The following is a 26,286-nucleotide window of genomic DNA, read 5'->3' as shown; positions in this document are numbered from 1 at the left end:
TCTCTGCATCTCTTCAGTGCTACAGACATTTTAGCGTCTTTCAGCTCATTGTTTTGTTTTTTAAGCCACCTCATTGTTTCACCACTCTCATTGCATTGTTTTTGGCCGAAAGAGCTCTGCCAACCCTCTGTATGCCTGTATAGCACCAATAGGTAGACAGACAAAGTTAGCAAGTAGCTCGTGAACAACATAGAGGAACATTTAGCAGTTAAAGACCCAGATATTTCTCTCAGGAGTTGGTGAAGACCACAAACAGAGCAAAATGAGAGTGAATACTGGACTTAAATTCATCATGTGGCCAGAAACACTACTGCAATGAATGATGATATTGCTTTGTGTCTGCAGGGTGTGTAAATAGGCAACTTTTTGCTAACACGTTAACCATAACAACGTAAACGGTGATAATAATAATAATGCCAATGTGTTGTGCTCACAGCTTGTTTTTGCTGCTGGGCAAAAAAAATCTTTTATTGCAGGTTTAGGTATAAGAAGAGATGTTGATGTTTTGGACCAGAGGGCACTTTAAACTATGTAGCTTTTGAAAGAAGAAATAGTATATTCTTCCTCTTACAAATGAAAAGTTAAACATTTAAGCAATAAGACGCCTTGCTCAACTCACTCAAATGTTTTGCTGCCACAGCCTTAACTTGGTAAAAGCATATGTTAAAAGGTAAACTTGGGAACTGCTATTCACTATTTTATACTACTTATGATGAATATGGCTCGGACCTCCTGAATGGTATAGCATATGTGTGTTTTCCATGAGTGCCACAGGATCCCTGCTGCTGAAGACCACCACTACTCCTTAAAGCCTGTTTCCACTTGTCCCTAATCTACCTGTGGGACTTTACAGATTGGAAATAGATCACATGAGGAAAGCTCGGTTACCTGCAGTGATTCTTTCCCGCCCTGGTGGATGATTATTGGCAGGTTTTTGGGATGAACAAATGCGTTTCTGCAGATGACTGTGAGGCAAGTAAAGATTGAATTCTCACTCTCCTCCATCTGTGTGTGTGGTGGGGGAAACGGGTGAGTCTCCTAGAAATAGGCAGTGATAGATGAGGTACATGGAAGAAGACAGCTACCCTTGCTCTCCAGCCTGGCTGAATCAGGAAACTGACTGCCAACTAAATGCCTCCCCATCCCTCCCTCCCTCTCTCACACTCTCATTATAATTTTCTCCCTTTCCTCTTGGCCTCCTCTCTTCGTCTGCTTACGAATCAATCGTTTTGTTAGTGCTTACCAGACAACAGATCTTTAGTCATTATGAGATTGCGCTTTATATCACTGCTTAATGAGCACTACACCCACTGCAAGCATTCCAGGCAGCAGCTAATGGTCAAAAAAGCAACACTTTCTTTCACTTGTTTTTTTTTTTTTCTCCATGTGTGCATCTGAGTTAATTAAAATCTTTACACTCTGTAGATCTGATGTGTTTGGGGTTTTTTGTATATATTTCTGATAGAAATAAAGACTCAAATAGCATGTATACAGAACTGTCTGTTTTCAATCCATCTCTGCAGAGTTTACTTTGTGAATAGGTGTCACAGCACCTTAAGCAGCTGCTGACCCCAAAAGAATTTCATTAGTGTAAATTTCAGTGGAGTTTTAGTGTGCTGTGATGGTCTGAAGGATTTTTCTGGTGGAAACGTTTCTGCTCACATACTTTATAAAAGCTGGATTTTATAATATACTTGCTGATACTGAGAGCACTTCAACAGATTTCTTCTCATTGGAGAATGTCTTCAAGTCACCAGTTATGGTCCCCTGGGTGGATGGCCAAGAGTGTAAGGTCCGTTGAGCTAGGCCAAAAGTCAGCTAATGACAGGTGGTGGCCATCTTTGACCGTTGAACTTTAGAAAGGCTCCTTGTTGAAACCCACTTCCCAAAAGTAAATGTTGTTTCCATCCTTTCATTGCTCTGCAAAAGGCCTCTTATTCCAGCCTCTGGGTGCTTCTTTATTCATTGCTTGGATAAATGTACATGACCCCTTAAAATAACAGGGGCTGCCCCAGAGGGCACACTTGAGCGATGTGACATTCCAGCTAACCTGAGATGACTTTTAAAGAATGGATAAGTGAAGGACAGTCGGAGGATTCAGGGAAAAGATGGAGGATGAGGGGCATTGCGAAATGGACAAAATCAAATCAGTGTAAGCAGATAGGTTAAGCAGAAAAGGTTAGAGACAAAATATGAGTAGAAGAAAAACTGGCGCTGTCAGATGGGGGATTTCAGTTTTTGACTTGACAGCCTATTGCTTTGTCTGGAAGAAGCTCTTGCTTATGCCTATATACACACACTCATTAGTCCTCTGAAATAGGGAGATCTATTTGCAGTAATTGAGACATACACACTTGACTGCTCATCATTCGATAAAACACCTAAATGCACTGTTTGAATTTGCATGCAGCTAAGGCAAGGTCCTCTGTCAAACGCACAGGCGAGCACTCATCAAGGATTCCGTATTTAATCAGTGGAAGTTAATGCTTTACAAACAGTCTCTGTAAAATGTTAAGCTGAGTTCCTAATTAGCCTTTCGTGAAGTCATAATCACTTCAGAAATAATTTAAGCTGAAGGTATTTCAGCGGGCTAATGACCTGCATTGGTCCTCACAGGCACCCTCTTCTACTAAGCTGTCATGTTCAAAGAGGAGCAATGAGCAGCACTTACTTTGTTCCAGCCTCTTGCTGTGTAGCTCCGTGGGTAAATATAATATACTTAATTTGTGTATGCACCAGAGAACCTTGCTTAACCAGTTCATGTTGCGTTCATATGTTGTGTGTTATTTGGATTTTTGACACCTCTTAGTAATGCCTACTATCTTGCTTTGAAGAATTAATGCTTGTCTTTTCAGCTCTATGGTGAAATGGTTTTAATTTATACTTGTTTGATTAATTTATGATTTTTATTTAATTGATATTATTTGAATTTCATGTCAGATTGATCTGATGTTGATATTTTCAAGTGTCATTCCAATATTTTCTTCAGCATTTAGACTGCATTAAGAGTCACTGAACAGCTAGTAGCAGCGTTTTAACCTAAGAAACATTTTTGAGTCCAGCACAGCACCGTCATCTCTGGTTACACTGATGGTTTTTTATTCTAGTATTTTCATTTATTTTGTCCCCCTGAACCACATGATTATAATTGTTGGTTACATGTTACTCAGTAATGGCTCTTTTTATGTGCTTGCCACTGCGGTTGTTATTTTTCAAGCCTTCAGACCTTTTTTTACAGTGGACATTTTGACATGTCAAAACACAAATGCGCAGGTGTATTTAATAACACGATGGTCACATTATATGTACGGTACCCTTTAGTACAGTTTGCCTTTTCCGAGGTCATTCTGTATTGTGCATGCTGGCTCGCTGGCATTGCAGCGACACACAGCACAGTGGTAGAAGAAGTACTTAATATCGTAATGACACAGGGTTAAAAAATACTGTTATAAGAAAAGGCCTCCTTTCAAAGTAAATATTATCAGAAAAATGCACCTAAAGTATTAAAAGTAAAAGTACTCATGATACAGAGAAGCCCCTTTGTGTTATTGATTACTGATTTATTATTGTAAGAAGCATTTTAATGTTGTCGCTTCATGGTGATGCTGCTAATTTTTAAAGCTTTATATAATTTGGGTAGTTCAATCCATAATATTATATTTAAGATGACAGTATATTTTATATTTATATTTCAAATCCAAATCTACAAAGTAACTAACTATAGCTGTCAGATGTTGTAGTATAAAAAATAAAGATATTCCCTCTGAGTCTTAAATGTATATATATATATATACATACATTTATATACATTTATATATATATATATATATATATATATATATATATATATATATATATATATATATATATATATATATATATATACGTATATATATATATACGTATATATAAAACTGAAGCCTATTTAAGTGCAGCACTTGAGTATATATATATATAAATATATATATGTATATATATATATATGTATATATACATATATATAAAACTGAAGCCTATTTAAGTGCAGCACTTGAGTAAAAACACTGTGGTTAGTTACTTTCCTCCAATGCACAGCTAATTAGTGGAGATATAGGTTACTACTCCCACCTGTGCGTTTCCTGCCATGACAAGTCAAAATAAGTAGGGTTAAGTCAAGTGATGATGTCATTGCCATCAAAGTTGTAAATGACTACTTTCATGACGTACCTGAATCGTTGAGAAACTCTCCCTCTGCACCTTCCTCTCCTTCTTTGAACGTGATTAAACATAATGTCAGTTGATCTTAATTGTTATGTAAGTAATTAATAAACAGTTTTGGCTGGTTTGTATGTTTGCCCGAAAGGTTATGACCGTTCCCTCATCAATTGGTGCTCATTAATAGTTAATTAGTTTAGAGCGTGACATAATAGCACAGCGGCTCTTTTGGTGCTTTGTTTTGTGGTTCAGTGTTAGCTTTGAACCGTTGTAATGTGTAATTGGATAAAATGTTCAGTGGCAGTGCTTATGCTTAGGCCTACTGTTAATTGCTTATTTAATTTGCGTATTTAAAGAACTTCTGTAGGCCACTACTATAAGCTGCTTTCAAGACACCAGCCAGCCAACAGGTGAATCATTTAGCGAATCTAAGATTGGATTAGCAGTTCTTCATTTCTCTGCATCGTTTAAGTGTGAATGAATCCTATTTTTATGGAATGTAAAAGTAATATTTGTGGACCATCTTGTCTTATATGTTGATATAATAAGAAAAATGTATGTGAAACATACATCTTCAGTTTTCACCCAGACACACAAATCGTTCAGTGAAAGAGTTGTCAGTCCTTGTGATGAAGGTTAACAGCTCTTTCTTCAGTTGTGATAAGGCAGGGAACTCTGACCTGACTAACTGCAATCCATATATCTTTCTCTAGTGTGATTCAGACTAGAGAAAATAAACTACAGGCATGGTCACACCATTAGTTTTCTCTGCATCAAAATCACTCAGATAAATGATTTTATCGCACAACCTATTTAGTCATTCTACACATGCATCCACCGCATTTTATAAAGAACTTGGGAAGTGAAATCAATTTATGCTGAAATGACTGAATGAATGAATGTCAACAATAATGATATCCAGAAATATTTCAGAGGGAACATCAGAGATGCATCTAAAGCTTTGGCCAGAGCTGAATGAATATGATGGCGGCACTTCCTGGAAAGCTCTCTCCCATTTTCCTTTGCTGTTCGGTTGAACATAATATGCACTCGCACATACACACATGCAGTAGGAAAAGCTTTGATTAGTCAGAAGTTTGATCGCCCTCTGTAGTTCAGCCCTGTTACTGGCAGAAACTATAGAGTCTGTTGGCCTAACAGGAAAGAGCTCTTTCACAGTTCCTCACAAGTGAAACGATGCAGCTTTGACAGAGCCTTTCTGTAAAAGGATGTGATACAGCCCCGGAATTTGAATTTGGTTGATCATGCTCCACACTGTAATGATGTAGGAGGGGCATGCTGGTATATTATCACTCATAAAATTTGTCAACAAAGAGTGGAATGTTCCAGCCTCAATACCAGGAGAAGAATTAATGATCCACTTCAGTTATTGATACACAGGACTGTTTTACTACCCACTTTGTGTTTTCTGAAGCACAATTTAGCTCAAAGAAGCACTGTTTGTGGTTAAATCTGGTCATAGCTTCAACACCGTTTCCCCTTTGAGAAATGCATCCCTTTCTCTTATATTTGAAAACTCTTTTTAATCAATTCCTTTCAATGACTTTCACTGCCATGTTTGATTTTTCTGATGTCTTACTGGATACAGGCTGCTGTTTCATCACCGCAACATCACCTAGTAGCAGGCTGAAACGGAGATTTGTTTTCAAATCCAGTAGGTTACTGTGACACAGTAAGTTTTCTCCCGCCACAGATTTTTCAGGTCACAGTCAATTTATGAGTCAAACGTAGTACTACAGAGTCTGTGAAAACAGTTGTAAAATGTCTTCTGTGGCTCTGGAGAAGCAATGTCAAATACAAAAATACATAAATAAATCAAAAATACTCAAATGACATCTCTTGTAATCTTGGTTTGGGTTTAGACTAAGAATCATTGACAGAGAGCCTTCATTACTAATTGGGGGCATGGGGTTTGAAAAATGTGTGTTTATCAGGTCGGGAGGGTCTATCAAAAGGTACTGTGGCGTTTTACTTTGGGAGCTTTCTCATATTGGAAACTAAAAGTCAGGATACCTCAGCCTCTGCTGTATTTATCCACTTAAAATAATCTTTCTCTCACACCTACTGTCTTTAAGTGCAATACTTAACTCCTCTAATATGCTTTTGCTTCTTTTTCAAAATGTTTAGGAAGTAACATCTCAGCTAACCCAGTCAAATCTTTTGGGTTTATTTACCAAGTCAATTACAGGCATGCAAATATGGCAAGGTTGTGACTGAAAAAATGCAGTTGTCTGTTCAATACTAATGACCTTCTAGTAGATACAATATGCCAGCTGGTACATGTGTAGGATGTGTCTGCAAGGCAATTAACACTTTATATTATTCATTAAAAGCACAAAATTTAACCCTGTCAACTCAATCTGTTAAAGCAGTTAAGTTTAGGGACAGAACTACATTAAGTTTAGAAGAACAGTCTGTAGGTTAAAGGTGCAGTGTGTAGAATTTAGTACCATCTAGTGGAACGAGAAGCTACAAATGGAATATAAATTCATAAGTATGTTGTAATTAGTGTATAATCACGTGAAAATAAGAATTGTTGTGTTTTTGTAACATGAGAATGAGCCCTTTATATCTACATAAGGAGTGGGTCCTCTTCCACGGAGGCTGCCATATTGCACCGCCATGTTTCTACAGTAGTCCAGAACAGACAAACCAAACACTGGCTCTAGAGAGGGCCTTTTGCGTTTTTTGTGGGTTTTGTGGCCGCTGTAGGTTCTCCTACACACTTGGAAGGGGAGGGGGGTTGTGGGTGTTCAATTAGTTGCAAGTGCAACCTCACTACTAGATGCCACAAAATCCTACACATTGCACCTTTAATGGTGCTCAGATGAAGAACATCCTCATGTTCACCTATGTGAGTTTCACATCACCTTTAAGCCTTGTGTATCACAGTTACAGTCTCACATCACTCCAATACAGCACATGCACAATTTTCTTATGCAAAGGTGTGTCTTTGTTTCAGCCTTGCCAGTGAAGAGAGGGAAAACACTTCCAGTGTGTGTGTACACACCGAGCTGAGGTGAAAGCTGCACCTTCTTCATCACGTCATCAGCAAGAGGATGTGTCACTGGAAGCAGCTGAGAATGACCTCACAAGTCTGGAGGTACCCACCATGACACGGTACTGTCACTTTTCATTCTTAACACACACATGCACACACCCCACTTCACACACTGGTTGCATAAAAAGATAATTTAATTTTACACCATGGATTTTTATCAGCACTTGCCGCTGACCGACACTGCCATTATGGTGCTGATGATAATCTCAAATCAATTAGGCGGTAATTGCTGAGTCAATGGGGGAGGCTGGTTAAATATTGATAAGTGTCTAAAAGGCCCATCAGGCTCTATTGACAGCACAGGGAGACGGACAGCACTGGTTGAACTGAGAGGGGAGGGAGGAGTGATGGAGAGATGTCTTAGGGGCTCGGGTCATATTCTCTACTCAAGCCGGCCACTGTCGTGATCAATGCAAACCTGCACTCTCTCTGGCTGTAAGCTGTGTTCATAACCTTGATATTATTGTTGGAAGTACCTGTTCTACAGTTATGAAACTATCAACATAGTAACCTTGATAAATGAAGAAATAAACCTCTGTTGATCAAGACAGCACTTAAAAAGATGGCTATGGCCAATGTTTCTATTTATGACCCATTTTGTGGTTTGGTGCTATTTGTCTCATTTCTTTAGATAACTGGAAAATCATAGATGTGGATGTTTCAAATGCAGCTACAATTGCACAATAACGGGAAAAGAAAAATGAGAAAGCGAAAATTTAGACCTTTTAACCCAGTATACTGAACATAAGGAATGCAATAGCAATGCCAAAGCCAATGCAAGGTTCTTTCCTTGAAGTTAAGACATAATTTCCTGTGCAAATCCTTTCCTCCGTTGGAGCAGAATTGGTTTATAATATCAGACTGGGCCCAAATGAACATGAGTTAGCTATTTAAATTTGCTTTTTACAGTGAGTATGCCATATTCATCATCACATTATTCTCTCAAAGAAAAGGCAGAGCAGTAAAACTGTTTGAGTATAGTCTTTCACATTAGTTATTCATTATGACATTACTGCTGGCATATTTTCTTTCTTTAACAACTTGAGTTAATGAGATTGGTGGACCTACTTGCTAGAACATCAGGCTAGATTGCTGGCGTAATAATGGACAAGCTATTCTCTACTGGACTATCTGTATTGGTTTTTGATAACTATCACTGAGGAAAAGGTCTTTTCATAGAGATATGTAGATGTGAAAGATATTCATAAAAGCTTTGGGCAATCAATAGAGAGCTGTAGATCTCTCAATGCATCCACAGGTCTGGAAAAGCAGTCATTGTAGGAAGAGAATGTTAATGGGTGGCACATCCAGTCACATTTCTCCAGAGTTTTTACAGTTCTTTCTCAAATATTTCAGTTTTCAAGCTTGTGCAAGATGTTTTAACTAGTGAGAGTTCCTTCCAGGCAGAGCACAATAACATATTTTCATGGAGCTGTATGTCATGTTCAACAGACAACTAATGGAGCAACATTTGATATATCTTGATTATTAAATAGCAAAGACAATCTTAATTTCTTCACTCACTGAGCTAGTATACAATGTAGCGGGCGATGTCACTAATGCATCATGTGATGGTATCATTTGAGAGAAGGATTCTTTTTTTTAATTTGCACTTGTTATTGCACTGAAAAAAGGATCCAGTGTCATTGTGCTTGGTGAGATCATATTATACATAAATTCTCCTAGTATTTGCAGTGCTTAGTCTTGTCACTTGTAGCCTCTTTAAACCTTGCATTTGAGGAGGATGTTTGTGGTGTGTTAGACCTTTGTGTAATATACTATACTGTAAAAAAAAAACCTGTATTGGTCGGGCTATACTGGTCAATTAGTTTAGTTTTGTGTATCCACACTATGACAAACACTGCCCTCTATATAGTCAAGAGGAAGACTAAACCCTGTCCAAACCTTTCAGAGAAAAAATAGTCTTGTGTCACCTGGCATTTCTGGTATAGCCTGTACAGTTTACATTTGGCATTTCATTTCATTTAACCTATTCAATATTTACACAAAAATGTTAGTATTGTCAGTTTCAGTATCTCTTCCAGTGTAAATGGGACTGAAAATATCAAAGTAGAGTATGAGTGTTGACATTCACACAGTCTAGCAGTTTGAGTTACATTGAGTCTGAAGCTTAAGAGGGGAGATGAGCAAGAACTTTACCCTAATTATTATGCTGGCTAAACATGCTGTGTCGGTTAAATGATGTTTGCAACAGGCGCAACCTCTGGCTGCTTATAACAGCTACTTCCTGACACTCCCAATCAGCTTGATTGATTGGATCCCAAGCCCCTCCCTAACTCTGATTGGCAGCTTAATGACAAGGGGGGAGGAAGATAGCTAAAGGAGACAGGGCATTTTATGGTACATAGCTAATCCAAGGTAGGTTTTTGTACTTAAAATGTATGTGTAAGTTCTTATGGGGTTGGTCTACAATAACGGCAGCATCAGAAAAATATTCATCAATAATAATCTGTCTGAGCGCTTTTCTTCAGCTTTCCCAAAACTGTCACATTAATCAAGATTATGTGACTGGTGGAGCCCAATTCTCCCTTAAAATGAATCAATCTCACTGAATGCTTGCAACAACTGATGCCGACTGTCCAAGCGATTCGGGGTATAACCAACTCTGACAAATGTTCAAGGCTCATACCGAACCGCTGTTTAGACAGCTATGTGATCCATCTTCTGAAGACAATACTGACAGTCATGTTAGCATCCATCTGCATTTGTTTCTCATAGGCAGTTAATAGCATTAGCCTTTTGAAAAGGGCTATTAGCCAATGGTTTGTGTATAAATCCTTGCCTTTTACAATCATAAATCAAAGACAGAGTGGTTTCAAGCTTTGGTATCTTTTTTGATTCTGACTCCTAAGCAAACAATATGAGGAGCTTCTCATCTTTTACTCATTGTTACCATAAGGATTTCTAAATGCCCCCTGTAGTTGGGTCCTATAGTCATTAGGACTTCTACAAAAGGTACAACACATACAGTTGTGCGGCCACAAAGTAGTTTTCTAAAAACATTTGTAATCTACTTAAAATTTTGATTAATTGTTTGCTGGCGTTTGCAGGGGCTTTTCTGTCTGTTTTAAATTTTAAAATTAATGTACTTGATCAAATTCTTTATCAAGCATGTGACAGTACACTATGCCAGCTCTCTTCTTCATCTTTCATTCCATTCAAATGTGCTATTTTCATATAATATCCTTTCAGCGATAAATTGGATCTTCATCATTTTCATCTAGGTAACAGTGTCCCAGTGGAGTAAATTGTTTGTAATCAGAGAATTAAAAGAGCATTTAGTCTTAAAAGGCTTGTCGTGTGGAATCGCTTTGATGTGCACTAATTCAATATGAACGTAACCCGAGGGCACTTAAGATGGAGATTGGGGTTGCGATAAGATGTGCCTTTGGAATACCAGCGCAGGGTTGGCGCACCCACTGAAGACTAATCGTGTAAAGGAAATCTTTTCTTTGAACCCTTCCTGAACATATGGATGAAATGAATTAACAGGCAGCTGCTTGTATGCCACCGCAGGACTTGTGCCAAAGCTTGCTGGTGTATTGTAGCATAAGTTTGAATAATAAAAAGTCAATATTAAATAACTCAGATGTCAGTGTTTGGAAACGTATTTGTATCATTCTTGTTTTGCAGTCATTATAACAACTTATTAGTCCAAAGATATCGGACAGTTTTAGAAAATCTAAGAGTCTGGGGGATTGAGTATATAACACCTCCTCCCCTCCATTACATACTATTGAAGTGCTCTTAAACTGGGCAACTCATACCCATTTGTTCTGTTGATCTTGATATGGCTGACAGTACAAGACTGCAGTTGTACTAAAATGCATGCTCAGCACACCTCACCCAGGTGAATAAATATTTAAAGAAAGGAATACAATGATAATTCAAAGGGGCTGTAAACAAAGTTTTCAGAACAAAATGACCATAATATCTTGGTAGGACGGTAGATCAACAATAATGACTCTGCAGTTACCTGGCCAGAGAGTTCAAAAGTAGTTTCTGGCCAGACTTCAAGCTTGTTTTGTAGAAGAAACCTCTGTGCCAATTGGAATTTGTACACGTCCAAATTACCCTTCTCCACACAGTATTTTGAATTGCTTCATTATTGCATTTGATAGTTCAGTTGTAGCTTTGCATGTACTGGCTAAATCATGCTTTGGTGAAGATGTTGGTGAATTTCTTGTGCAATTTACCAGCCACTGAAACTCAAGGAAGAGGCCAAAACATGGGCAGGAGAGGATAAGGTCTTGAGATGTTGTCATACTATTGTCCACACATAGAGTTTGATAAAAGTCATGGGTTATTCTCGGGCAACTGAGTCTGCTGTAGTTCTAATATGCTATTTCCACCACTGGAGTATGGATTTAAAATTAGTTTCAAAGTTACTAGTAAGCTAAGAACTTTTTATCTACTATTTATTTATCAAACACATCATGCCGATATTTTTGAAATCTCTCATAGGACATAGGTCCAGTGTGTGCCACAGATACAGACACAGTTTACCAAATCACAAAGGCATTAAAACACTAGATGGACACCAGAGGCACAGGAGGAAAGGTGACATGTGATGTAACTGGGAGCAGATTGACTTATACAAGACTGGCCATTTGGTGCAATTCTAATTAATCCACTAACTCTCCATGGGACTGCTGTTAGCACCACAGCCGCTCACACAAACTTACTTGGCCAAGGACACCAGCTAAGAGGAATTTAATCAATGTGATGGATAACATTTGTCTTAACAGCTCTCACAGCAATTCCAATGTTAACCATTTGAGGTGACAGTACTTTTCCTTCCAAATGTTCTTGGCTTTTTTCTGCTGGAAACATATTTGTATGAGGTAAACCAGAACCTAAATGCAGTGAAAAAGTAAAGTCATTGCCCCCTACATAATGGCAATGAATAGGATACAACAGAAATACACCTAGACATTCAAAAAGCTCGCTTTTGAGTAGAACTGTGAAGCAATGCCACCATGCATTCACTTTGTGACATTAAAGGCTGATAAACACTCAGTTTTAGAGCTGACAAGTCATTTTGACTTTTCAAATCTGGATCTGTAGACAGAACTATTTTCATTCAAAGCCAGGAAGCAGACACCCAAGACTTTGATGTGTGATGTAACAAGATGTATAAGCAGCCTATCGACAATTAATGAGAGGCTGAATTTCCGCAGCTCATTTGTGAAACATTATTTTCTAACATTCTAAACATTTCTGAACCAGGAAATGTACCTCTTGTATATTTGTGTGTGTACACTGTTACCTTTTTACATCATTTCAGCTGTTGGTCTTTCGAAATAACTTTTCAAGGAAGGATTTCTCATAGTTCTTACTATGGGGAGCAGTATTAATTTATAGCTTCTTTCTCAATACAAACCGAAGTGTTACAGAACACAGGAAAATCATTTCTGAATCGTAAGACCCAGCAGTCTTTGTCAACTCCTCCCACAGCTGACATCAAGGTCTTTTTTTCCAAGACTTATTTATTCAACTCATGCCTATAATGATACAGTAGTGAGGTATATACAGGGCATCTATTGAAATTGCGTGTATTAGTTGTGCTTTGGTGTTTTTGAGCAAACAGTTAGAAAACATTGTAACTTCATTTTCGAAGTTTTGTTGCTCAGGTAACTCTAAAGCAAAATAGAATCACATCTGGCTTTCATTCTGCTTTGAGCACAATAAATCCTGTTATGAATAATGATAAATGCCTCTTGAGTGATAGTTAATCACTGACTGGAAAGAAATGCAGCCTTTTGGGGGCCTTAGTGTTATTTATGAAATTGCAGATTATATTCTATCATCACCTTATTTCACACATAGGAAGTGTAGCACAAGATGACGTGACTGTAATTTCCCCAGAATAACTCTGACTGGGGGAATGGGCATTAACAAGTTACCTCGTGCTGTATCATAAAAGCCAGAATGTGGCCCATATGTTACTCACAGAGGGGCGATGGTGTTTGGTGGAAGTAGGAAGCTGTTTTAATCAACAGCCCCTCCAGCTGCTGACCACCAGGTGAATTGCAAAGTGTCTTCTGTTGACGCAACATGAAAGAGAGATCTTTGTGTGTCCACTGTTCTTCAATGTAAGTCTGCAGTTGTGCTTGGCTTTAACAAGGCTGCAGAGAAAGCAGAACACAGGACAGAGGGCTGCATTATTGCGGAACTGTGTAATCATGGGAGCTGACAGAGGGGTTTTTCTTTGCTGTCACAGGTTGCCTCATGCCATGCTGTGTGCACCAGCAAGCAATCTTACTAGACTGATCTTGTGAATTCACATCAGGCGTGTGTTCCTTCCATCTAACATCCAAACAGGCAACAATATCTTGACTTATATTTAGAAAAAACATTACACAACAGAGGTCCAACATGTTTTGACAAAGATTATATGTTACCATCTGCAATTGTTGGCACCAGTGTTGCAGTAACAATGAGAAAAATAGCATGAATTACAGTAGCGTGAATAACAACAAGAAACTTTCATAGAAGTAGCTTTAAGATGACAAAGAGTCAAACTGTAAGTTATCCTGACATTCACATGAAACCCAGCAGTCAGCGCAGTGGAGAACAAAGACAACATGAGAACAACACTGAAGAAAATATTCACGGGCCTGTCATGAATATTTATATTTACAATTGTTTTGAGTCTGGTGGGCTCATACAATGGAGAAAAAGCGTGATTGACAGTCGAATGGCAATGGCGTACCAATCAATCAACCGCTTGAATGAGTGGTAGTCCCAATACCATATGCTGCCGACGTGTAGGACACTGCACTGTCTCTTGGACGCGATACCGTTCTGCATTTTTTATAATTTCATTTGAATGACTAACAAGACCAACCAAGTGGGTGCTTGTAGAAAAGCTGAATATTCAGTGAAAATGTTAATGCATCATTTTATGGAAATTAGGCACTGATCCAAGAGGCAGCAGATTTATAAACACCTGTTTGCTTTTGATGTTTTGCCACAAACTCATAGCCATTTCAGTTGGCAAAGTGAAGACTCTACTTGTACATGAAAGACATACAGGGATTCTCAAAATATAATAAAATAAAGAACACTCAGACATTGTCTATAATAAGTTAATGGATGTATAGATGGCACAATAGAAGGATGATAAAGTCATTAATTGTTCTATTTTGGAACTTTTCTTGAAGAAGGAAGGGAATTCTTCTTTCTCTCCACCAGAGAAGTAAAAGTCTGTCCCATGAAATATTCAAAAAGCTGTTTTCCCTGGGATAGTAATTCATCATCTATATATAGCCTCCTTTTTATCACTCTTCCTGGATCATGGATGATTCCTGATTCCGGCGATGCATTTTTTTCCCCCAGACTTAGATGATGAGAAGAATGCTAGATGAATAAAATATTCAGCTGCCTACTTAGTCATGGTGGGGGTGTGAGTGTGGGGAGCTATCATGCAAGTAACCATAAATAACCAGTGAACTGTGGCTTAACATAGTTCAGGCAGAGGCAAAGACAGCCAAATTGTGATTTCAGAGTCACTTTAAGATGTGGATGGATATAGAAAGGGAGTAGTGCCCGGAGTGATTACTTGTGCAAGAAACTGAAGCAGTGAAGATGGAAATATTAGACAATCTCTTTAATACCTGAGGGCCAGACAAAAATGAATTACATACTAACAAGAGCTATGTGCAAAGGTAATCAACACCTCCACATGTGGGGGAAAACTGTCTGTGAGCTGAAATTCTCAACTTTTTCTGTGAAGTAATCCCAGAAGAAAGCTGCTCATATTACTCACTTTCCATCCAACTAATTAGTGCTTTATTCTCATTCTGTCACACATGAGTTTAAAGACAAAAGTCTGTGAAAATGCAAAGGTTCTAATTATTCTAACTTTGTACAACACTTAATAAATCTTCAGATTAATATCAATCTAAATATCTTGAGTTCTACACAGTATGCTGTGTTTCCTAGAGGAGAGATATTATTGAAACTATTTCTTTTCATCTTGTCTTCACTGCTGTATCTTGCAAGGGATTGAGATGGACAGAACAAGGTAGCTTCAAAGAGCTTGGGAGGCTTTGATGAGTCCACTTCCTCTTCCTTATGGATCAACAGGGCTGTGGCCTTTACTGGCTCCAAGCAAGACAAAGTCCTTCCTTGAACTTGTAATCAGCTCCTGGAGGAAAGAGCGAGCCAAGTAAAGGACTTGGACTTGAGAAATGAAATCACTACATAATCTTATTTAGTGATATTTTTGGTGCTTCCATGCATTTCAAGGTATCTGGCTCTAAGACAGCGGTATTATCTTTCAATAAAATAAATGCCTCCACAATTTATTTTTATCCTCATGAGCCATCTGGATATCGCAGGTCTTAAGACTTAATCTTGTATTATCATGAGGTTAATCATTTTGGACCAGCTAATTCACATGATCAGTAGTGTTTGATTGTTCTGGGAAAACATACTTTTCAATCAATCAGTTTCTCCATTTATAATCACCATTAGAACATTTTGAATTCAGTTTTCTAAAAAAAATAAACAATTATTTTCATTATCAATTAACCTATTTATTATTCTTTTAATTAATTGATTAATTGTCTAAATGAAAAAAAAGAAAAATGCCCATCACAAGTTATGAAAGCCCAAGTTGATGTCCTCAAATGTCTTGTTTTGTCCTAGATATACTTTATTGATCCCCAAAGGGGAAACTACAATAGTCACCACATGCCAACACATGTGACAAGAGTTAAAAAACATGAAAACAAAGATAATCAAAGCCGGGATAAAACAGTTAAATAGCACCGGACACATGGATAAGTAATGTGTTTGACGAAAACACAATAAAAACTTCTGAAAGGGAGCAAATAAAGAATACAAAAGATCTAACAGCCAGCTGTTGTTTTTGCTTGATTAAAGTGCCAAAATGATAAAAGTATACTGAAAAAATAATTGTTAATTTGGACACATTAGAGGATTGTTTACTATTTTCCACAAATTCTTCCGAATCTCTGAATTTTGATTTAAAATACTCACACTTTTCAGAACTGCGTTTCTGACTCTAATCCTGTGGTTTAATGTGAGTCATCCCAGAGAAATGTCAAATTTAGATTGACTCTCTCATAGATGCAGTGGCATGAAATAACTGCCTCATAAAAAAAACAAAAAGGCTTGCAGTTACTAGGGTATAAGATAAAGTGATGTCAGTTACCTGCCGGTCTTTGCTCGAATGTAGCATACTGGTGTCACAGTTCAAATATTCTCAAATACAAACAGGGAGGACTTATGGATGGACAGACTTTTGAGTTGAGATGAGAGAAACTGCAGGGTGCTTGCTGCACAGCCAGGGAGCAGTGATAACCAAAGCAAACCCCTGCGTTGCTGGATTGGCAACGGCGACCCAGGAGACGTGTTTCATGTCCGGTACATAAGTGGCTATGAGATTTGTGTGCTAAATGTGTGCTGTGTTGTGTTCATTAAATTTGAACCTGACTGTCACTGAATGGCTAATCATGACAACTTTGTCTATCGGTTTTTCCTTATGATAAAACGTTTCTAGTGTGTACTTGGCTGCAGCTCTTCTCTCAATCTAGGGACACATAAGCTGTATCACTGCCATCTACGTCCTCTTCCTGCTCCAGTTTGAGCCTCTCCTGGACTATACTTTGTTTTTGCATCTTATTATGCCGTTCCATCTGCTTTTCATTTTCTTTAATGAATCCTACAGCATTCTACAAACCTTTACACAAATGGTGACTATAACGCAATCCTAAATAATCTTTCTAAGGTGGAGTTGAATTATGGTCATAGTAAATGTTATTTCATTACTTCAGCACCGCTATCATGTATTTCCTGAGCTTGCATATCTTCCACAGATCCCTCCTACTCACTATGTAATTACCAGATGTCTTAGTAAATCAGGTGCTAATTACATGCGGATTGAGAGTGCAAATTGAATGAAAGGTGTAATGCAAATTTTCCTTGCACTTTCATGGATATAAATCTGTCCCTCAGTGTCTTGAAATATCTACCTGTACCCAACAAGTGATGGTTTTTCAGTTTGTTTGGAGTAAACGGAAGAAGATCTGGATACTGAGCCAGGGCTACAGGAAATCAGTCTTCATCAAAAGGAAAAGGACATCATGTTACTGGACACGGAGATTGACAGGTGTTATCTGGGAAGTTGAGTACAGAGGCATCAAAGCGATAAGTTCTTAGCACCAAAGTTGCAAAATCAAAACAAAATTTCAGAAATGAAATAAGTGAACTTTCGGACTGCTATAGTAGTTACTGTTTGTGCAATATTACATCATAGGATCAGCCTCTTTACACAGAAGCAATCCCTCAGAAAATGTAACCTGAACAACTGCCTGTCACCGCAGTGTCAAACACTGAGATATGAGTGCTGACAGACTGAGTGCAAAACAAAATGTGTAGTGTAACTGGAGATTTCCCCGCACACCTTCAGGTAACACTTCTCTTTCTCACTTAATTGCACCTCATGGTTAAGTAGTTTTCTCAGATCCAGGAAGGGGCTCCAGTCTTGATTTGCTTTTAACAACCTCACATTCTCCAGAAAATAATAATAATAATAATAATAATAATAATAATAATAATAATATAATACCTTTATTTATATAGCGCTTTTCAAAACAAGTTACAAAGTGCTTTACATACAATTTAAAAAGACAACAAGCAAACAATTAATAAAATATTATGATAAAATACAACAAAAGATAATGAAACAAACAGTAAAATCAATAAAAAAGCAATTCTTAAGAGTGAGTTTTTAAAAGTGACTTAAAAGAAGACGATGTGTTAGCTTCCCCGATCTCCTCCAGCAGGTCATTCCACAACCGAGGGACCTGAGCAGAAAAGGCCCGGTCACCTTTAGTTTTAAGGTTTGACTGAGGAATGGCCAGGAATAACCTACCAGGGGACCTCAGGTTGCATTCATGCTCGTAGGAGGTCAGGAGGTCAGTTATATATTCTGGAGCTAACCCTCTACGAGCCTTAAAAGTGATCATTAAAATTATAAAATCCACTCTAGACTGGGTGCAAATAAAATGAACCAGTGTGATGTGATCTCTCCTGCTGGACCTGATTATGAGTCTGGCCACAGCATTTTGAATCAACTGAAGTTTATTGAGGTTTTGTTGTGTGAGAAGTCCAACTAAGAAACATTTTTCTTAGTTGGTAAAAACATGATTGGACAACAGAATTAATATGCTGGTCAAAGTTGAGGTGGTTATCAAAGGTAAAACTGAGGTTTCTGTAAATGTTAGATGAGAGGGGACCAAGATGGGAGGGAGTGTAATTCTGTGATGAGTCTGGACCTCTGATAATAATCTTGGATTTTTCTGAGTTTAACCATCCAGTTACTGATATCTGCAATGCATGTGTGGAGGTTGTTTACAAGGCTATATTAGATTTTAATTAATTCTGTGGCTGGCAATACTCAAAGCTAATGACGATGCAGGTATGCAACTCACAGCACAGGTCTGCAGTGCTGTAATGAATAACATGGCCAGAGTTCAGAGTGGATGTCTGGCGTGGCACTGCACTGCAGGAGCTTGATTTGAGGAAAAGCTGGAGGGACTGTAAACTCAGTGCCAGGTTTGGCCGTAGCAGTAGAGGTTACCTGCATTTAAATAGATGCTGCTGGAAAAGAGTTTTTTTTCTGTTTCCTGTGACTTTTTGGATCATGAGCTACTGTATTACTGCTTTCTTCAGAAAAAAAAGGATTTTGTTATGTCTCTGAACTGTGAATGCCTTGATCTGATTTGGTACAGCTGCTCAGTCCTTTTTGCGTGCGTTAGCATGTTCCCAGACTCCGGGTTTTTCAAAGGGCTCCTTTTTCAAAGCCAAATGTATGACCCAAACTAGAGATAGACATGTGGTTCATGTAGACAGCAAGCTTAAGCAGAGTGTCCATCACATATTAGAGGTTTGTAGTGCTTTCTTCTCTTCTCTGTTTGAATGTTTAGGAAAAATCTACATACTATCAGTACTGCATGAGGGCTTTGAGATAGTAAGTGATTTAATCTCTTGATGGGGATGATTTATAATACATTACCAACGAGAGAAACGTCCCATCCCCTCTAATTGAAACTCTAAAAATTCACTCTCTTTGCCCAAATAACATTCTGCTGTTGGGTATGAACACTTCTCCTCCGACAAGAAATGATGAATCACACACGGCTTCAGAGGGAAATCCAAAGTGTCTCTTAAATAGCAGAGAGTCAAAGCTGGGCTCAATGCTGCTACGTTTTGCCTTTTTGGTCACAAATCAACAAGGCTCGTAAACATGAGTGTGTCTCGAGCAGTTTACTGAATTCAGCTTGTAGGATTTCTGGCTTTTAAATCAAATGAATAAAAATCAGTCTTGCCACCATTTGTAGCCGCCAGTATGCAATGTTGCTTTATGCAAATTTGAATTCAGTGGTTATTTTTAAACTGTTTAGTTGGCTCGGTGCAGTTGCGATGATATTGATCATTGTGGATTTTTCTGTCAAAGGCATGTGAGTGCATGAAGGAAACATTTCCTTCGTTTGCACAAATATTTGCTTCATCTTCGTTACTGTGTTCCCCCACCTCGCACTGAATTGTTTATAGCTACTGGATGGATGCACAATTATCTGACAGTTTAATCAAATTATAAATCCTGAATACTGATAGATTGTTACTGTTTGCTGTGCACATAATATAATTTAGTGAGAAATAATCATGAATGTAATCATGAATATTACATTTGATTATGTGTTCCTCAAAATTGAATATATTACTGCTTCAGGTTTTCATAAAATGCTAAAATTTTTACTGTATATATTTCTTGATGGTCCCAGCATTAGTAGTATTAGCAGCTGTAGCTTTATTAGCAAAAGTAATAGTAGCAGAAGTAAAAATAGTAGTAATTTGAATGCTTAGAAATTCAAAGAACCTGGGCTGTTTTTTTTTTTTTTTACCTCAGAGTTCACATACAGGTTAACTTGTGTATCAGAGGTCTCTATGCTGAATTAACATCCTGCAGCACAGCTCCCTCCAACACCCAGAGAGATCTGTTTGTTTATCTTCCAGACTCCTCCACTCAGGTACAAACTCTCAAGAAGCTCTCTGAGTTCAACGAATTATGTTGCCTGGCATTCTGGTTGGAATATGCTGAATATAATATTGTTAAATTCCTGGTGATAGGTAATGCAGTTTCAATCAAATCCTCTTGTATAAGGGCTTCAGCCAGCAGGATGCCACATCTGAACAGACTGAAGGTCATGGGGAATGTTTAAGATCAGAATTGCTGGCAAGCTTAGGCAGGACACAACAGTGTGTAATCATAAGGGATTAAATTGAAACACATTTTGATTCACCTTCATCGTGGTAATATCTGCTCCTTTTGAAAACATGCTGACGACTCCAGCTGGGGACACACAGCATCAGCTACTGTTTGTACCCTGCACACACCTTGTCCTCCTTTCTTGAGAAATTAAACTGCTCCATAGGAAAATACCAGTCCTGCACCCAAACATCATATATACAATTATTTGCATGCCTGCATTTGCATACAAAGACGGACACACATATATACGCATTGTAACCCCACTGAGGTTCATTTCTCCTGTTACAAAGATAGTGTTATTGATGTGATGGGTCACATTGCAATTTAGAGGCAATTAAAAGGTAATGAATGTGCTCAAATGAAACCTGTGTCTGGAGGGCATTTGCAGTGTATGGTAGAGATGATATATGTGTGTGTGAGTGTGTGTGTGTGTACGCGTGTGTGTGTGTGCTGGACACATCCATTGGTGTAGGTTTAAAGCAGAATAAAAGATGACTCAAAGAAAGGTGCCTTTGACCATGACAGCCATTATAATATTTTAATAGATATGGCTATATGTAGATTTATTTAGTCAGTGCATTTACAACAGCACTGAGTAGCACATGCTCATGTGTACCTAATTTATCAGCAAAATATTTAATGGTCAGATTCATTTCCATTCATTTCATCCCATTAGACACACCTTCCCATTCACTTGAATGAAAAAGTGTGTCCAAACTTTTGACTGGTACTGTTGGTAGAATTGGCGTGAAATTGAACGCTGTTTTGGCCCAACAGTTACTGACCCTCCTTTTTCCTTATCTTAAACACAGGGGACAAATTCATTTCTGACAAGTTATCTTTTCAAGTGGAACAGCGTTTAGCCTCAACTATCAATTTGCTTCTCACCCTGCAGAGTCAGCAAAATACTGGGGCAAGTTCATTGTGTTTTAGGACCTTTTTGCATGCACCTGTTATTATTTGGGTGATTAGGAATAGTTCAGAAGGTGTCTTTTGACCACTTCAAGATGTAACTAGTAAATGTACTTCATTTATATGCTTGACTAATTTGTTTAGCTCATTTGGGTTGAGTAGAAGTTATGAGGTATGCTGTCATACCATGTCATATCAGCCTGGGTGTGTGTTTTATGAATAGCACCGGATCTATTCACCTGTTATTCTGATCATGCATTAAAGCTATAATATGTAACTATTCTGCATTAAAATATCTAAAAACAACTAGACCTACATTATATATTTAGTTGAGTTGTGTACTTACATTATCACATACGTTTCCAACAATTTTCAAACCAAAAGAAATCAGTAATTTTAATCAAGGTAACGATCTGTTTCATTTGGCCGCCTGTCAATGGCGTAATACCCCTCTACCAAAGAGTATACATGCACAAGATGCATGCGTCCGTGTTGTGTCTGTCAGCCACAATGGTGCCTACCAAAGAGTATACACATACAAGATAATATGTCGGTGTTGTGGTTGTTCATAAATCGACTTTTATTCTGTTTTAAGCCACATTTTTATGATAAACTTTTTAGATCTTGGTTGGTTTTAACTATATCTTTTAACCGGATGAAGGATTTTAGTCATTGGATGTCTGGATCTTAGTTATCTGGATCTTAAGTAGTTTACAGCCCCTACTGGATGTCTGGTGCCAGCAAAACAACGTCAGAGAAACAGTGATTTCTTACGTGAAACTGTTTTATTCAGTGTTTTCACCTGTTTTTATCACCGGGTTTGTTTGTTCTGGAGAGGAAGAGACCTCTGTGGATAATTCGGCTCTTGGTAAACACATCCTGAACAATGAATACTGGAATAATCCTAACCCGAAGAAGCTGGTTGTTTAACAATAGAGGCAACAGCTCCCATGATCCCATGCTACTTTACGTCATCACACTCTGTCTTTTGTTATTGTTTTGATTGAGAGACCCCTAGCGACAGAAAATACATATTGTGCATTAAAACCCCTCAAAAATATGATATTGTTGATCAAAAAAGCAAGTACGTTTTGAGTCCTCTGTGTGTCATTCATGCATACCTGCCAACACTCCCGAGTTTAGTGGGAGTCTCCCTGTTTTTAACCCTTTCTCCTGTTGTGCTCCCAATTGGTAATTTCTCCTGTTATTCTCTTGATTTCATAGTGATACAAATCAAATGGGTGTTTCTCAGTTTCTGTGTGAGATATGTGTCATGGTACCTTAGCAAGCGCTGTGGTTGTGTAAAATATATTGGCGGTAGATGGGACACTGCGGGCAAAGCAGTTGAAAATATTGCTTGTTTACATGTTAATGCTTGTTGAACAGGTGGTTTGATAAAGTACTTATTATCTTTTTACTCGTGAAGGTATTGTTGCACTTACAGTAACAAGCATAGTTGTCGTCAACTTGAGTAAAACATTATCTTTCACTTCATCCACCTAGATTTTGGTTGGCATTTGCTGATTGCATCCTTTTTATGAGCAGGACAGGAGAGAGGAGAAGAGAACAGAAGGAGAGAGCAGAGGAGATGAGGAGTGCGACAGACAGATGAGACACCAAAAGAGCTGCTGGAGAGGTGAAGAAGAGGAGAGTATCAGATAGACAGACAACACACAGAGTTAACACAGTTTGTCACAGTTCAAAAGGAGGCCTTGTCACACAATAGCAACAGAAGCCATGAGACCAGGGTTGGTCAGTTTTCAAAACTGAACAAGCAATCGGCAACATACAATCTAGTATATGACTATTTCATTCACGTCAAGGCTTTTATTTTTTCGCAGGTTGCTGAAAATAAAAATAATAAGGAAGCTGAATGAGAACTCAGATTGCACTCGCTTTGTTTATTTTGATTTCATCTTGTGAAAGCCAGCTTGACCAGAACCTTTTGGTAGAGCACAGTGTCTCACATTTTATATTAATTTCACTCTGAAATAACTGTAAAATGGTGCAGTTATTGGGTGAAAATCTTTTTTCACCCAATAACTTAGCCCAGATTTCTGGGCTGGGCTAAGCCCCCAATGTTTCAAAATCCTAACATTACCTCTGGCATATGTAATCTGGATTAAGTAAACACATTGGCCTTTTTTTAAAGAGGTAAAAGAATCCCAAACCTTTATGTATGTTTTTGGTTTAAGAGCCAAGCTTTTAAACCATTGTTTCCCATAACAAATAAATTATGTTATTTATGTGCCATTCCTCTTGTCATATATCGGGCAAAACACCTAAAACATTGGTGTAGTCCTCCCATAGTCTGTAAAAAAAATATGGATGTAGTAACTGTGACATCACCCATTGGTTTGTGAGCTGCCATTTTGAAACCTAGAGTGTAATGATTTGACCATCACCATCTTGGATTTGACCGTTGCCATGTTTGATTTTTGGAACCAGAAGTGACCATATTTGGATGAGAGAGTGGAGCTGATCATAACGCTAGCTGCTAGCTTGGTTAGCACAGTGCATTTACAATCTATTATTAACAGTGATAATACTAATGCTAATTCTAATTTTTGCTAGCGAAAAACAGGCCCAAAACCGTTAAAACAAAATGTACTGACCGGAAAACTGAACATCCAACTCATTGATGGGTCTTTTATTAAAACCAAATGCTGAACAAGATTTTTTTAGATGACCAAAATGTTACAATTAACTGTCATGAACTGAAAACACACTGTGAAATAGCAGCAGCTACGCCTATATGCCATGGTTACGTTACGTAATCAACGTTGTCTCTGTGGTAGCGACTTGTCAATCACAACGTAGCCACGCCCTAAAGCATACACTGCTTTATCGTCTATTTCACCCTAAAAGGGGCCATAATTTACAAAATGAACATCGTGATGCATTGAAGAAGACTTGAAACTAGCGATTGAAACCATAAACTCATTAGCAAAGTGTTTAATGAGGTAATAATTCAAGTGAGAAGTCGGGTCATTATCTCATAGACTTCCATACAATCTGACTCCTTTTTACAGCCAGTGGAGTCGCCCCCTGATGGCCATTAGAAAGAATGCAGGTTTAAGGCACTTTCGCCTTGGCTTCACTTTTAAGACCAAGAGCTACCCGCGTGAGTCCTCCTAAATGTTTAACCAAATTAAAACCGAATGTATACCACTATTTGGAATTCAATTTATTGTTATTCTGAAACCATCAGGCAACACATATTTTTTCATCTCTTATTTCAGGTGTCTAACAACCTAACAGGAGGAGGAAAAATGTTTTTGTCATGCACAGATGTGTTTCCCTAAATAGACAATGCCTGCGACGATAAAGGAAGAACTTATAGTGGTATTACTCATTTTCATGTTCATTAGATCTCCCTAACCTTACAAACCTAACCAGGTATTACTTCCTAACCACTCTCCTAGGTGTTTTTAATTAGTGAGGAATCCTCGTTATGTGAGGCAGATGGCACAATCCTGTCTTTTGTTAAAGTCACACTAATTAGGATTCTTCGAGTAGATGCGTCCAACCAGAATCCTTAATAAGGGAGCCTGCTTAGCCAAGTAATAAGAAACCTGATGTCTCAACGACAGTGCTCACCTTGAAACTCGAAAATAGAAACCAGTCAATTTTTCAACACAGACCTTTTGTCAATGCTTTCAGTTTGTGTGTGTTGAAGGTAAATGTGATAATGTGGTTGAAAGAGATCTTTTGCCTTGGTTAACTTTAAAAGGTCAGTTTTTTAGCCGTTGTTGATATGCCATTACCAAACGATGCATACAAATGGAGCCGGTGAAAATGCCGGTGAAAAACTGATTAATGATCAGTGATTATCCAGATATCAACTGTTAAATTAAACAACAGTTGAGTCAGAGAAGAAAAGCGATGCACGAGAGAGAATGTTTGCTGGCTTTTGTGGGGATGAAAATGCCTGCATATGAAACCCCCCTCATGTCAGCCCTCTCTGCGCTTTCCAGCACTTTGAAAGCAGGACTTTGAGAAAGATTTGTAGATCCTCTCATCTGAGTCCAGATACCTCCTTCTAAACAAGCACAGATGGCAAATTAAGGCAAATATGGCCCAAAATGAATCTAAGTTAATTTTGGCTTCTTCCACTGAATAGGGTCTGACAGAAAATAATGCTGGCTCGGGATTTTGACATTCTAAATAATTATCATAAACACTACATCTCCAGGAAACACTGTCACCTGGTTTTCGCCATCGCCATCATTCATACTGTATATGATCAAAATAAGAATATTCATGACGGACACATGCTGATTGCGCCATACTGTTTGCAGATAGTAATTTTACCTGGTTCAAAAATACCTATAGTATATGTGTGTATGTGTTTTTTTCGTTTTACTTTTTATCATGCAATACTTACAGGACCCTTTCTCTAAACTGTATTTGTTTGCAATTTTGGTTGTTTAAAGCAACAGTTCGCTATAATAATTGTGAATATCGATCTTAAACATGGGATCTATTTAAAATGTTTATTAAAAAACAAAGAAAACTGCCATATTGGCTGCAATTCTTCTGCTTACAGTCAAAATTCTGACTTGCTTCAGCTGTTCCTACAATAGCCAATATTTACCTCACCATGAGAACCCCAGCAACTTCCCTACCCCTTATAATCAGATATTTTTCAGTTGCACATTATGTAAAAAAAACGTATGCTGGACTGACTGTACTGTATGATAAATAAGTGTTCCTTCAAAGGTACCATGTTGAATTTTCTTGCATGTGGTGTTTCTCAAATGCCCAAATT

At 38.1% G+C, this 26,286-nt stretch overlaps 1 long non-coding RNA gene across 1 annotated transcript; it reads left to right on the top strand.

Moving 5' to 3' along the window:
* The first annotated feature begins 7,182 nt into the window (after positions 1-7,182).
* LOC121887768 lies at positions 7,183-23,384 on the top strand. The gene is made up of 3 exons (XR_006093041.1): positions 7,183-7,335; positions 20,241-20,361; positions 23,061-23,384. It is a non-coding gene; the product is annotated as an uncharacterized LOC121887768 (long non-coding RNA).
* Positions 23,385-26,286: the final 2,902 nt, after the last annotated feature.

Source organism: Thunnus maccoyii, chromosome 21 (genome assembly GCF_910596095.1).
Source record: "Thunnus maccoyii chromosome 21, fThuMac1.1, whole genome shotgun sequence".
NCBI lineage: Eukaryota > Metazoa > Chordata > Actinopteri > Scombriformes > Scombridae > Thunnus > Thunnus maccoyii.
The sequence above is the reverse complement of the archived record's forward strand: the minus strand, read 5'-3'. Positions and strand labels throughout refer to the sequence as shown.